The sequence below is a fragment of the Lampetra fluviatilis genome, chromosome 5 (genome assembly GCF_964198595.1).
Source record: "Lampetra fluviatilis chromosome 5, kcLamFluv1.1, whole genome shotgun sequence".
Classification (NCBI taxonomy): Eukaryota; Metazoa; Chordata; class Hyperoartia; order Petromyzontiformes; family Petromyzontidae; genus Lampetra; species Lampetra fluviatilis.
Window position 1 is genome coordinate 959,139 of NC_136279.1, and position 12,331 is coordinate 971,469.

At 52.2% G+C, this 12,331-nt stretch overlaps 1 protein-coding gene across 6 annotated transcripts in view; it reads right to left on the reverse strand.

The window, feature by feature from the left end:
• Positions 1-3,655, reverse strand: part of CGGBP1 (CGG triplet repeat binding protein 1) — a 19,103-nt gene extending 15,448 nt beyond the window's left edge. For 2 of the 6 annotated variants that reach the window (XM_078856335.1, XM_078856333.1), the window contains exons 1-2: positions 3,377-3,654; positions 1,532-1,691 (exon numbers count right to left, since the gene is read on the reverse strand). The gene's annotated coding sequence lies outside the window, so the exon portion shown is untranslated. The other 4 variants (XM_078856338.1, XM_078856336.1, XM_078856339.1 and 1 more) reach the window with 3 other exon arrangements.
• Positions 3,656-12,331: the final 8,676 nt, after the last annotated feature.

Consider the following 12,331-nt stretch of genomic DNA (forward strand, 5'->3'; position numbering starts at 1 on the left):
AAATGTTATGGAAAGGCCCTAAATATATAGACATTAATATTATTGCAATATTTTGCCACTAAAACTGCCATAACCATAACATTTTCTTTCAAATACATTTTACAGCCGGAATACAAATTAGTGTACTGCATCTATAATTAATGTCATAGGCATGTCAAGCTAAACCATATTCTCCTGCACGACTTAAATATTTTTTTAGGCAGTTTATCATCAGTGATAATTATTCCACTGCTGGATGAAGGCAGGCGTAGGCCAGACAGGCAGTGGTGCCATAGGGACCACTGGGATGTGGTGGGTCAGGAGGGAAATGCTCTACAGGTTTCCCTCGCTTCATGCGGGTTCGGTGTGCGCGATTCCACGTCTATGCGGCTGACCTATTTCTACCAAAATTGTGGATTGGGTGACTTGTGCGGCCTATGCTACAAGATTTCACTTTGTGAACCCTTTTTTGGAAGGCATCTATCTATAGCATAACGCGAGGGAAATTCGTATGTGCTGATGCATATCTGTGTACATTTGTACCTGTGGGCAAGTGGATGTTTTCACACTCGTTATACTACACACAAAAAAGTTTCACTGCCTGCCTGTGGTGACGTCACAGTACATAGCTGCCTGATGACGTCACCCACAGCGCATAGCGTTGAGACCGGTTCATTTATAGTGACGTCCGCCCAAAGGACGTGGGGGTTGCTCGTTTACTTCAATTTGTTTAAACGGTGAGGCAGATATTTTACTTATAATCTCCACAACGACGCTCATGGTCATTATTCAGTTTCCGTTCACTCTGGTCATGAGTTTGGCGAACATTTGATTTGGCTGGAACATACACATCTTGCTCGACTGAACAAATGGACCCAAAGTATGGCATTACAATTACAAAAGAGTAAAAAATTACAAAACAAGCATCGTCTGTTTGACAATCGGGGAATGTTTTTAGCCACTTATAATGGTTTTAGAGTGCAAAAGACTGTCGCGTGACTCGAAGTCTGAAGCACGTGGGGGGGGCAGGTCACGCGCTGCATCTTACATCCCGCACCTCCTCGCCGGGAGCACAACTCAAATGCTCGTGACCAATGCGGTTTGGGTGTCGAAAACAACGCATGCTCTGTATGAATATGAGCTTAAGTGTAGTTAGGGTGAGGTGATTGCCACTGATGTAATAAACCCACATAAACCTTATTGCTACCGTGAACTACCGGAAAAAAATTACACCCTTAAAATATTCTACTTTTCAGGAATAGAATGACGTAAATATATACCAGTGTCACTATGATCAGCCCATCATTAGTACAGTATAGTTTTTAACATACTGATTTGCTTACAACTTGGTACTAAGCAACCCTTTTAAAATAACTGATCCAAAATCTTACCCAGCCAACGCGTGCATTTGTTCCGTAAAACAAAAAAAATATGGGATGGATCTCCTGTGTGCTTGCCTCTGTCCCATCCATCCCGTTGCTCAGTCCCACTTTGGCCTAATTCCTGGCCCCACGTATCCTGGCCACTGATCCCACATTGTGGTGTCTGGTACCTTCCGTTCTGGGCTCAGTTTCCATGTAGGGCTGCAACGATTCTTGATGATACCCGTTTTATGTCAAAACGCACTCCAATTTCCTGCCTCCGAAAGGTAGGGGGGGCACGCCGATCGTGACGCAGATGGTGCTGATGAAGTCACCAAGTAGTGGCTCAACCTGGGAGAAGAGTTGAATAATACAGGGAGGAACAACAGTTACACACTGCCCACCAGGGATTATTTGTCTGTCGTATATAGCCCCTCCCAAACATGTACGCTCCCGGATTGGTTGAAGTGCGTCACGTGACCGCGAGCTTTATGTCGTGCACGAATGCGCTGTCCAACCAAGTTCCGACCTGCCCACTCCGAAGGAACGTGTTTTAGTGGTATCCGATAAGTCGAATATTTATGAAACCGACGGTAGCTATCAGAGACTGCTTACATTTCTCATTCGAGCTCGTTCCACGCGCTTTGATCTGCATTCTCGTTCATCAAGGGCGCAACCCCTACGACGTTTGGTATTTTATTGTAAATTACGAAATAAGCAAATTTTATGTTACTTTTATTTATGTGGGGTCATATTCAGAGGTGGGACAAAGTCATTGTTATGCAAGTCCAAGTCGAGTCGCAAGTCATCAAATTCATGACTCGAGTCTGACTCGAGTCCAAGTCACATGACTCGAGTCCACATCTCAGAGGTGGGACAAAGTCATTGTTATGCAAGTCCAAGTCGAGTCGCAAGTCATCAAATTCATGACTCGAGTCTGACTCGAGTCCAAGTCACATGACTCGAGTCCACATCTCATAGGTGGGACAAAGTCATTGTTATGCAAGTCCAAGTCGAGTCGCAAGTCATCAAATTCATGACTCGAGTCTGACTCGAGTCCAAGTCACATGACTCGAGTCCACATCTCAGAGGTGGTACAAAGTCATTGTTATGCAAGTCCAAGTCGAGTCGCAAGTCATCAAATTCATGACTCGAGTCTGACTCGAGTCCAAGTCACATGACTCGAGTCCACACCTCTGGTCATATTTAAAACCATGAAATTTTGTGACATCCTTTGGAAGATATCAGCCTCCTGCTTCCATCCTGGCCCTTGCTGCTGTACCACGTGTCCCAGTTCCATGGTCTTCCTATCCCCCCTCCTCACCCTCTCATCTCCCACCCTCTCATCTCCTACCTAACCTCCCTGCTGCTCCCTCTCATCTCCCACCCCTTCACCCTCTCATCTCCTACCTAACCTCATCTCCCACTCTCCGCTCCACGGCACCCTGCGCCTCCTCCCTCTCCACGTGTCTCGCGTCCCCCGCAACGCGTCACGTGCCACGCGGGATCGCGCCTATTGGACCGTTTCCCCTCGCAAGCCGGTCTCGGTCTCCCTCCTCCGCTCGGCGGTGCGAGAGGGAAACGAGGCCGACGCGACAGCCCGTTTCCCCAGCGCGAGAGAACGGAGGGGGGAGTGGGGAAACAAAGGCGGACGAGGAAGGGGGGGGGCCACAACACCGCGCTTTTACATTCCCCAGCGCGCACGGGGGAGCGCGTGCGCACGTGACGCGCACGCTGCGCTCCCATTGGCCGCGGGCCGCGCCACGGACCACTGAGAGGGCGCGGTGCCGCAGTGGCCGCGCATCCGCACTGCTAAATACAAAGCATCGATTCGGTGCGCCTTAGCGATAGACGGGCGCGAAACATAACGACGCGATGCATTCAATAAGTTTATTTAACAAAACACACAAATATAATTGGAGACGTTTCGGGCAATGGACCCCAGCTCATTCGCTCGGCTCTCTCCTGGGCGCGCGCATTCTCGAGCGGCCCCGGAGGCCTGCCGCCTCGACAGCGCCGCCCTCGCACTCACTCACCGGGGGCCGCCGCCTCCTCCTCCGTCGTCGTTTTGTCACGGCTTTCACGGCGCCGCTTCGTGTCCACCTCCCACCGTCGTTGCCGTCTTCGTCATCGCACGCGCGGGCGGGCGGGGATGTTAATCGGCGTCACGGCGAGGGCAGCGCTTGCAAATGCGGGGGCCCCCTCAACCCAGCACCGCCGTGCGACGCGCGCGAGTCGCGGAGTAACGGCGCGGCCTCCCCGCCAGGCACGGCCATCGGCGCCCGCCACCCCGGGGGGAGGGGGGCAGGCGGGGGGGGGCGAGAGGCGGTGGGGGGAGGGGTGTGGGGGACAATACCGCGCGCTCATTTGCTGGAAGGCCGATCACGTGGTCGTTTCGATCGCGAGCCCCCCCCCCCGCTCGTACGAGACCGCGCGACACCCGAAAAGCGCGGGAAATAAAAAAACACGGCGCGTGAGGGGGCTCGGTGACGGGGGCTCGAGGGGGCATTGGGACATGAGGGGATTACATGAGGGGGCATTGGAACATTGAGGGGCATTGGAACATGAATGGATTACATGAGGGGGCATTGGAACATGAGGGGACTACATGATGGGGGCATTGGAACATGAGGGAATTACATGAGGGGCATTGGAACATGAGTGAATTACATGAGGGGGCATTGGAACATGAGGGGATTACATGAGGGGGCATTGGAACATGAGGGGATTACATTAGAGACCTTGATAGAGAAATGGGTAATGAGGACATTGGAGACAGTGGGATCTGAGGGTTTTAGGACTATGAGGAATGGAACCAATGGGTCACAGTGATGATTGAACATTTTGGAAGAGGCATATCAGGCATTAGGGTAGGAGGGCAGTTCACTGAGGTATATGAATGTGAGGGCATTAAACAGGGGAGCAAGAGGACAGATGCAATTATCTGGTGGCATTTGAGGTGTGGAGAAATTATAAACTTGAGGCCATTTGTAGCTATGGAGTTATGAAGACAAGTGCATTTTAAGACACTTGGGTTTGGAGGCCAATCATTGAGACAAGGCGTATGAGGACATGAAATACATCTGACATTGAGAGGAATGAGGCCATTGAGGCAATATAAGAAAATGAGCATGAAGACAATTGAGCAGGAGACTGGGGAAAAAATGACATTAAGCTATAAGGGATATATTGTGGATGTTGGCACAAGGATAGGAGAGCACAGGTGCTCATGGCCAGGTTGACAATGGGACATGGAAGTAACGGAGCATAATTAGGACACTGGTTAGGGGTTAGGAGACACAAACACTGGGGAAATGTCATGGAAAAAAATGGTAATGTGTGCCTTGGGGACGCCTTAAGACAGGAAGCTTGAGGTTGCACAAATGAGGCAAATGGCTCCTGTGTTTTTAATGCCCCCTTCGATGTGCAATGCCTAGGCGTGGTAATTTGTAGTGAAATTCACGGCTGAGGCAGGAAAAAAAACAAGAATTATTGGAAACTCATGCAATAAGGTGGGGCTGGTGCCATTCCAATATTTCAGAAACATTCAAATTCACTATTTCCGTGAACATTGTACCAAAAAAATCGTAGCTTTATCAATGCTTCATTGCTGTGATTATCATGGTGAATGGCAAAGGTGTTCTCCGCACTTTGTTAACACACAGCTGAATGTTCCACAGCTCCACATGTTTTGTGTGTTGTGAGCTGCTGATTTTCATGCATAGCGACAGACTATTGATTTATAGTTTTCACTAGACTTCACAATAAACAAATGAAACATCTGACAGATTAAATGTTGGGTTACTGTGGGTCCTGTGACGTTTATGTACAATATTTTCACGTAAGTTCAGCACGAATCCAAATCACGATCCCTTGCTCTTTCTAAACTAAAGTGCACTATAATACCAGATATTTACAAGCTATAGGGACATATTTGCACTTTAACCACGGTGATATGTGATATAGGGGACAGTTCAGTCATTGGTATTACGTTACTACTTCTATACTGTATCAGCTGTTACATTTAAATTCAAGGGTAGTTGCAGTGTGACTGCGCATGTCATATTCTAAAGATGTATTTTATGTAGAAAATACCATTTTAGCGTATATATTTAAATGTTACAATACAATAAAGCATAATTTAAATTGAGCAATGTTGCTCAATCACAATCATTTATCAGATTATTTACAGAAAACCTCATACTGTAACGTAACAGATGATTTCCTTTTCACTCTGCACTGACGTACTGTAGCTGCACATGAGATGGCTTTTATAGTGTCAACCTAAGAACTTCTCATGCACCACAATCCTAAACACTGAAATCACCAACTTTAATTGTCTGGGTGGGTGCCAAAGGCCGCGGTTTAAATGTTTTTATTTCCCTATTCAGTTTCGCAATGCATGCTATTTTCGCAATAGGCTGCATCTCAATCGCCACTCTGCTTGTTTTCACAAAGCTTGGACACGCTGAGGTGAAACGGTATTTATTCCATAACATTGCAGCGACTTGCTTGACCTCGCCACTTTTAAGTGAGAAACAAAACATAAAAGAAAGGCAAGTTTGAACACCTGTGAGTGTTGCGTCCCACGTGGCAACTGTGGAGCGGGTGAGTAGCCAACTGCGTGGCGTTCAGGCCATGCCAGCGGAACCTTTGGTGTCACTTGTGGAGATTTGTCTCGTCTCTTTCCATCATTTGACACAAGATCCAGGTTCGATTCAACACAGTACATACAATTCGTGATCTGATCCCATCTTTGAAGGATGTGATCCCTGACATGCAATACCCCGGTGTCTGCAAACTAAGCTGTGTCTGCGGCAGCAGTTACATTGGGGAAACTAAGCGACATGTCTCGGACCGTGTTCGTGAACATAAGGCAGATCTGAAACACGGTAGGACCAATACCTCAGCCGTGGCTAATCATTGTTTTTCCAAGACGAAGGTACTCTGCAAACCCACTGGTTATCAGCAAAGATTCCTTCATGAAGCCATCCAGATATATAAACACAGACACAATTTCAACCGAGAAGATGGGCACAAACTGAGCAATCATTGGAAGGACGTTATTAACCAGTTTAAGTCATAACTGGCTGTGATGTTTCCATCCTACCTGCCGAAGTTAGCAGTTATTTTCGACTCTGAGTTACATTACCAGGTTAAATGTCTTTACATTAACGGGCTAAATATCTCACTAACACAGCCACCTTCGCTCGTTTTCCTCGATGTGGCGGTGGTTTTCGCTTTTCTTACATTGACATGCTAATCTCTCACAATACAATGGCCACCTCCACAGCTTCGTTGTCGTGGAGGTACATCAGCTTTCCAATCTTACATTTGTAATGCGGGCGTAAGCGACCTTCCGGATGTGACGTCACGGGGGGTGGAGTCATGTGACGTGGGTGGAAGGTTCGGGTCCTTAAGCGGGTAAACCGGAAGGGGAAGTCAGTCGGGGTGTGAGCGGAAAAGAGTGAGGCCACGCGGGCGAGTGTGGAGAGGGGGGGCGCCGACGGCCATCGGGAGCCAACCCCGAAGACAAGAGGAAGCTGCGGAGTGGTGTGCAGCTGCAGAGGAGACAGCCAGAAGGGCTGCGTGTTAGAGGCAGCGGTGTGGCTGCCAGGAGGAGCTGCGGAGAGAGAGAGAGACAGCAAGAGGCTGTCAGAGCTGCGGAGGGAGAGGAGTTGCAGCGAGTACAGCCAAGGGGGGCTGTGTGAGAGAAACAGCAGCGGAGCTGCTGTTGTGGATCGGGCCGACATTGGAGTCAGCACCGTGGAGAAGCTACAGAGTAAAGACAGCCGTGTGGGTGTACAGCACGAACCGAATAAAGGACACTGAGCCAGACATCGTGGTCCAGTCGTTTATTACACTGGTGTTGGAAGTGCAACGGCATGTCGAAACAAGTGAGGAAGAAAGTTAATCCGGCGCCTGCATCGGCTTCTTCGTCCGACGACGAACTCCCTCCAACCACGGATCCTGTTGGGGTGGTGGAGGAGAGCCCGGCTGAGGCGACCACGGGAACGGGAGTGGAGGATGTTGGCGTGGTGGCGGGTCCGTCGACATCATCAGACGCGGATCAACGATGGCAAGCGATGGCGGTACAACTGGAGGCACTTAAGGACGTCCTGGCGCATCTATGCCATCTCGTCGCGCCAGGGACGATGGATGATGCAAGTGGTGCTCCGCGGGCCGCCACGTTGCCTGTCCTGCCGCCGCCATTGCCCACGCGGCAAGAGGCCGCCATTTTGCGCGCTCCGTGGCGCCAAACCGCCATCTTGGCCACGCCGCGGGCCGACGCCATTTTGAATTTGCCATCACAACCACCACCATTGGAAGACGGCGGGAAGAGGAGTCGGAGTCGCCACCTTACAACGGTTAAAGAATTTTCCGTCGGTGGGGACTGGAGCGCGTTCGCCTGCCGCTTCTTGGCGGCGGTACGCACAGCAAGATGGACCGATGCGGAGGCTTTGGAGGTGTTGCCGACTCTCCTGGACGACGAATCTGTCCGATTCTTCCGTTCCATAACGACCGATAAGAAGGCAACATTAGGTGGTGTTTTTCAAGAAATGGCCGATGCTTATGAGCCACCAGATGATGCGCATCGGCGATTCGCTCAACGACAACGAGCACCAGAGGAGTCGCCCGTGGCGTTCAGGGGTGCGGTGCTGGAGCTGGCCATGGCAGCTTATCCTGAGACGCCACAGGACCTGCTCGAGCCTCTCATATTAGGGAAAATGTTGGAGCTGTCTCGGGATCTAGGGATCCCCATGCCTGTGTGTGGGCATGAGAAGCTAACTTCCCGGACGGCTGCTAAGTGTCTCGATGCGCAATTCAACCTCCGTCGCTGGAAACAAGTGACGGCGTGGACGGGGGGGCCCGTCAAAGAAGGGGATGCGCTGGGGTGGAACCCTGCGCAGGCTGTCTATGTTCCGGATGACCGGGGCCCTCAACAACTGACGGCCGCCTCCGCTCCATGGACGGGACGCGGCGGGCCGAGACCGCGCGCGGCGCTATCAGAACGGGGCCGTCAGGAGGCGAGGCCTGCGCTTCGGCGCAACGAGGCCGAATGTTTCCGCTGCGGGCGTAGGGGCCACTACGCCAGAGACTGCTGGGCCCGCTTCCCGGCTCCGCCGCAGCAGGAGGCCTCGGCACCGGTCAAGTCGGCTAAAGATCCTCCGAAACAGGCATGTCGGCACGCACCAGACACTCGGCAAGGCTTTACACCTCACCCATCACCGTCGTTGCGCCATCCTAACGTTGTGGTTAAAGCATGCCCTTCGACGGGGCCTTGTCGCTCGGTCACGCAATGGCGCAAGTTGGCACGGAGAGTCGTCGCGGCCGCTACGGGCTCGTCCACTGTACCGGGGTCTATACAAGGGGTGGACGTACGCATTTTGGTCGACTCCGGCGCGTCTGCGACTATTATTTCGGATGTCATTTTTCATCTGTTGGGCATCCCGCCGGGGGCTGTGCGTCCGGTTTATGGGTCGTGCGTCGCTGCCAACGGGGGTAGCATGGGTATCGTGGGTCAGGTGGATGCTAAGATATCTATTGGGGATGTGTCGGCCTCGGGTGTTGTGTTGATATCGAGATCTTTGGCGGTTCCTTGTTTGTTAGGCACCGATTTTTTGGCTAAGATGCCCATTTTGATCAAAATCAATGAGAATTGTATTGAACTGCCGGGGGGCCGTCAAATCTCGTTTCTGCCGTCGCCCTGGGGGCGACCTGCTTCGGCCGTACAAGTGCAGGCGCTGTCCGTCGCATCTGTGGACATCCCACCTGGTACACAGATGCTTATACCCTTGCGGTATCGGAAGCCCCTGCCTGATCGGCTAGGAGCAGTAGGGGTCTTGTTGTCACCGTCCGCCGCGATAACAACCGGGTTGGCGTTAGTGGGGGCACAGACCATCGTCCGGCCAGATCAATTACCGTTTTTACAGGTGCTTAATGCGGGGGGAGAAAACGTCCGTGTCCCGGCCGGTACGGTTGTGGCACATGCCACTACGGCGTTTGCGACCCATGATTGTCCACATAGCCGGGGAGTTGTTGCTGGGGTTTCCGAGCCAAGGAGTTCGGATGATCGTTGGGTTGCTCATTTATGTGACGAAAATTCTTCCCTGTCCATGGAGCAACGTGGTGCGCTGCGTAAATTGTTGTTGACATGTTCCGATGTGTTCAGCTCCGATGATTTGGATTTGGGCCGCACTTCGTTGCTTTACCATCACATTGAGACGGGCGATGCTGCCCCTATTCGGTTAAATTCGCATCGGATGAGTCCTGCGGAGCGAGAACACGTACGGGGGGCAGTGGAAGACATGTTGGCTGCGGACATTATATCGCCATCTAACAGCCCATGGGGCGCTCCAGTCGTCTTGGTTAAGAAGAAGGATGGCAAATTGCGATTTTGTGTTGATTTCCGCAAATTGAATAAGATATCGGTGGCAGATGCGTACCCCCTGCCGCGTATGGATGACTCCCTCGACGCATTGTCGGGGGCTAAGTTCTTTTCCACACTGGACCTCTCCGGGATTTTGGCAGCTTCCCCTTGACGAGTCCTCACGGGAGAAAACCGCATTCCGTACGCCGCAGGGGTTATTTCAATTCAACTGTCTCCCGATGGGATTGAATGCGGCCCCTGCTACATTTCAAAGATTGATGGAGCTCGTTTTGACGGGGTTGCAGTGGGAGACATGTCTTATATATTTGGACGATATCATTGTCTTCAGCCGCACATTTGATGAACATTTGACGCGGCTGGAGACAGTGTTCACGAGGATGCGTTCTGCCAAATTGAAATTCAAACCAAAGAAATGTCACCTACTGCAACGGTCCGTCCGCTATTTGGGGCACATTGTGAGTGCTGAGGGAGTGTCCACGGATCCGGAAAAGACGGCGTGCGTCCGGGATTGGCCGACTCCGGCCACCGTGGGGGATGTTCGGCGGTTTTTGGGATTTGCCTCGTATTACCGAAGATTTGTGCCGGGTTTTGCGACGATTGCGAGGCCCTTGCATCTCCTTACGGGTAAAGGACGGAAGTTTGTTTGGGGACAGCCGGAGGAGGCGGCCTTTCGGAGTCTGCGTGATCTATTGGCCACGGCCCCAACATTGGATTATCCCGATTTTGATCACCCATTCATTCTTGATACGGACGCGAGTGACACAGGTATTGGGGCGGTGTTATCACAGTCTAAAGGGGGTGTAGAGCGTGTCGTGGCGTATGGTAGCCGAGTCTTGTCTCCTGCGGAAACCCGCTACTGTGTCACTCGCAGAGAACTATTGGCGGTTGTTTTTTTCCTACGGCAATTTCGACCATACCTCTACGGTCGTTCTTTTATTGTGCGTACGGATCATGCGGCCTTGCAATATGCCCTTAAAATTGACCAGCCATCCGGACAGTTGGCACGTTGGTTGGACACGCTACAGGAATTTTCCTTCCAAATTCAACATCGGAAGGGAGTGCGCCATGCGAACGCTGACGCACTTTCCAGATTACCGCGGCGCGCCCCTTGTAAATGTGAGTCGGGGACGCATAGGTGTTCGCCGATTCCAAACCCCCCTCAGCCGCTTACGTTGGCCGTCGAGAAGTCGGACACTCCGATGGAACCGGGACCGGCTGACGGGGTTTTGAATCTGCCGCGGTCTGTCTGGATCCGGGAACAGATGATGGATGAGTCATTGGTGTCCTTGCGGAAGCGGTCTGCTAAGGACAATGGGAGTCCGAGTACGGCTGTGGGGCCGCAAACCGCTCTCCGAGATGGTCTGCTTATGTGGCGGGAGGGGTTCCAGGAACGTTGGCGCCTGGTGGTACCAACGTCCTTGCGATTCGAGTTGATTAGAACCCTCCATTGTGACACTCTCTTACATTTAGGGGTGCAGAAGACCTTGTTGACGTTGCAACGTCATTATTTTTGGCACGGCATGGCGACAGATGTCGTAGGGCACGTGCGCGCGTGCCCTGCGTGTGCACGACGTAAGCCGCCGAAACATCCTTGCGTGCCGCCTCTCCAGTCGATTCAGGTGTCTCGAGTCAATGAATTGGTGGCACTGGACATATTGGGACCTTTTCCACCATCGGCGAGGGGTAATAAATATTTGCTGGTAGGGGTTGAGTACCTCTCCCGTTGGCCGATGGCCTGGCCGTTGCCCGATCAGTCGGCCGCGGCCATTACCGACGCCTTTTTGTTTGGGTATATTATGGATAAGGGGGCGCCTGAGAGACTCCTCACGGACCAGGGCAGGAATTTCTCTTCTAAATTATTGGCGGAAGTGTGCGCGGGCCTTGGGACTAAGAAAGTACGGACATCCCCATACCATCCGCAGACGGATGGTATGGTTGAACGGCTGAACAGGACATTGTCTGCCATGCTTTGCCATACCGTGAGTGAACAACAATCAGATTGGGATCTGCACATCCCCGGGGTGCTTTCGGCGTACAGGATGACGCCTCATGCGGCTACAGGATATTCGCCGTTTTACCTTATGTATGGTCGGGAAAACGTGCCGCCGGTGGATGTGCAATTGGGAACTGGGGTGAAGGGACCTCGTAAACCACTTCCTGAATACATTCAGGACACGGTTCGCCGAGTCACGGAGGCGCGGGAGAATGCCCGCGTGGCTACGGCCAAAGCCCAGGCCCGGAACGAGCGATATGCGCGACGGTCTGAGGGGGAGTGCCCTTGGAAGGTTGGGGACCTAGCCTGGCTTCATTGTCCACAGGTACGTCCGGGGACCTCGCCGAAATTGCACAAACCCTGGCATGGTCCCGTATGCCTCATTGCGGTTCCCAACCCACAGTCAGCACGCGTCCAGATTGGGTCTCGTCGCTGGGTTGTGCATACGTCGCGCTTGAAACCATATGTTGCTCCCTTACATGATGCGTCATCCCCCAATGTTGCCTTGCCGGGGTCTGTTGCTGCTGACTCTCCCCTGCCTGCGTCCATTGATCTTGCTAGAGCGCCTGTCGTACCTGTTCCAGACAGGCCGGCCGTGACATTGCG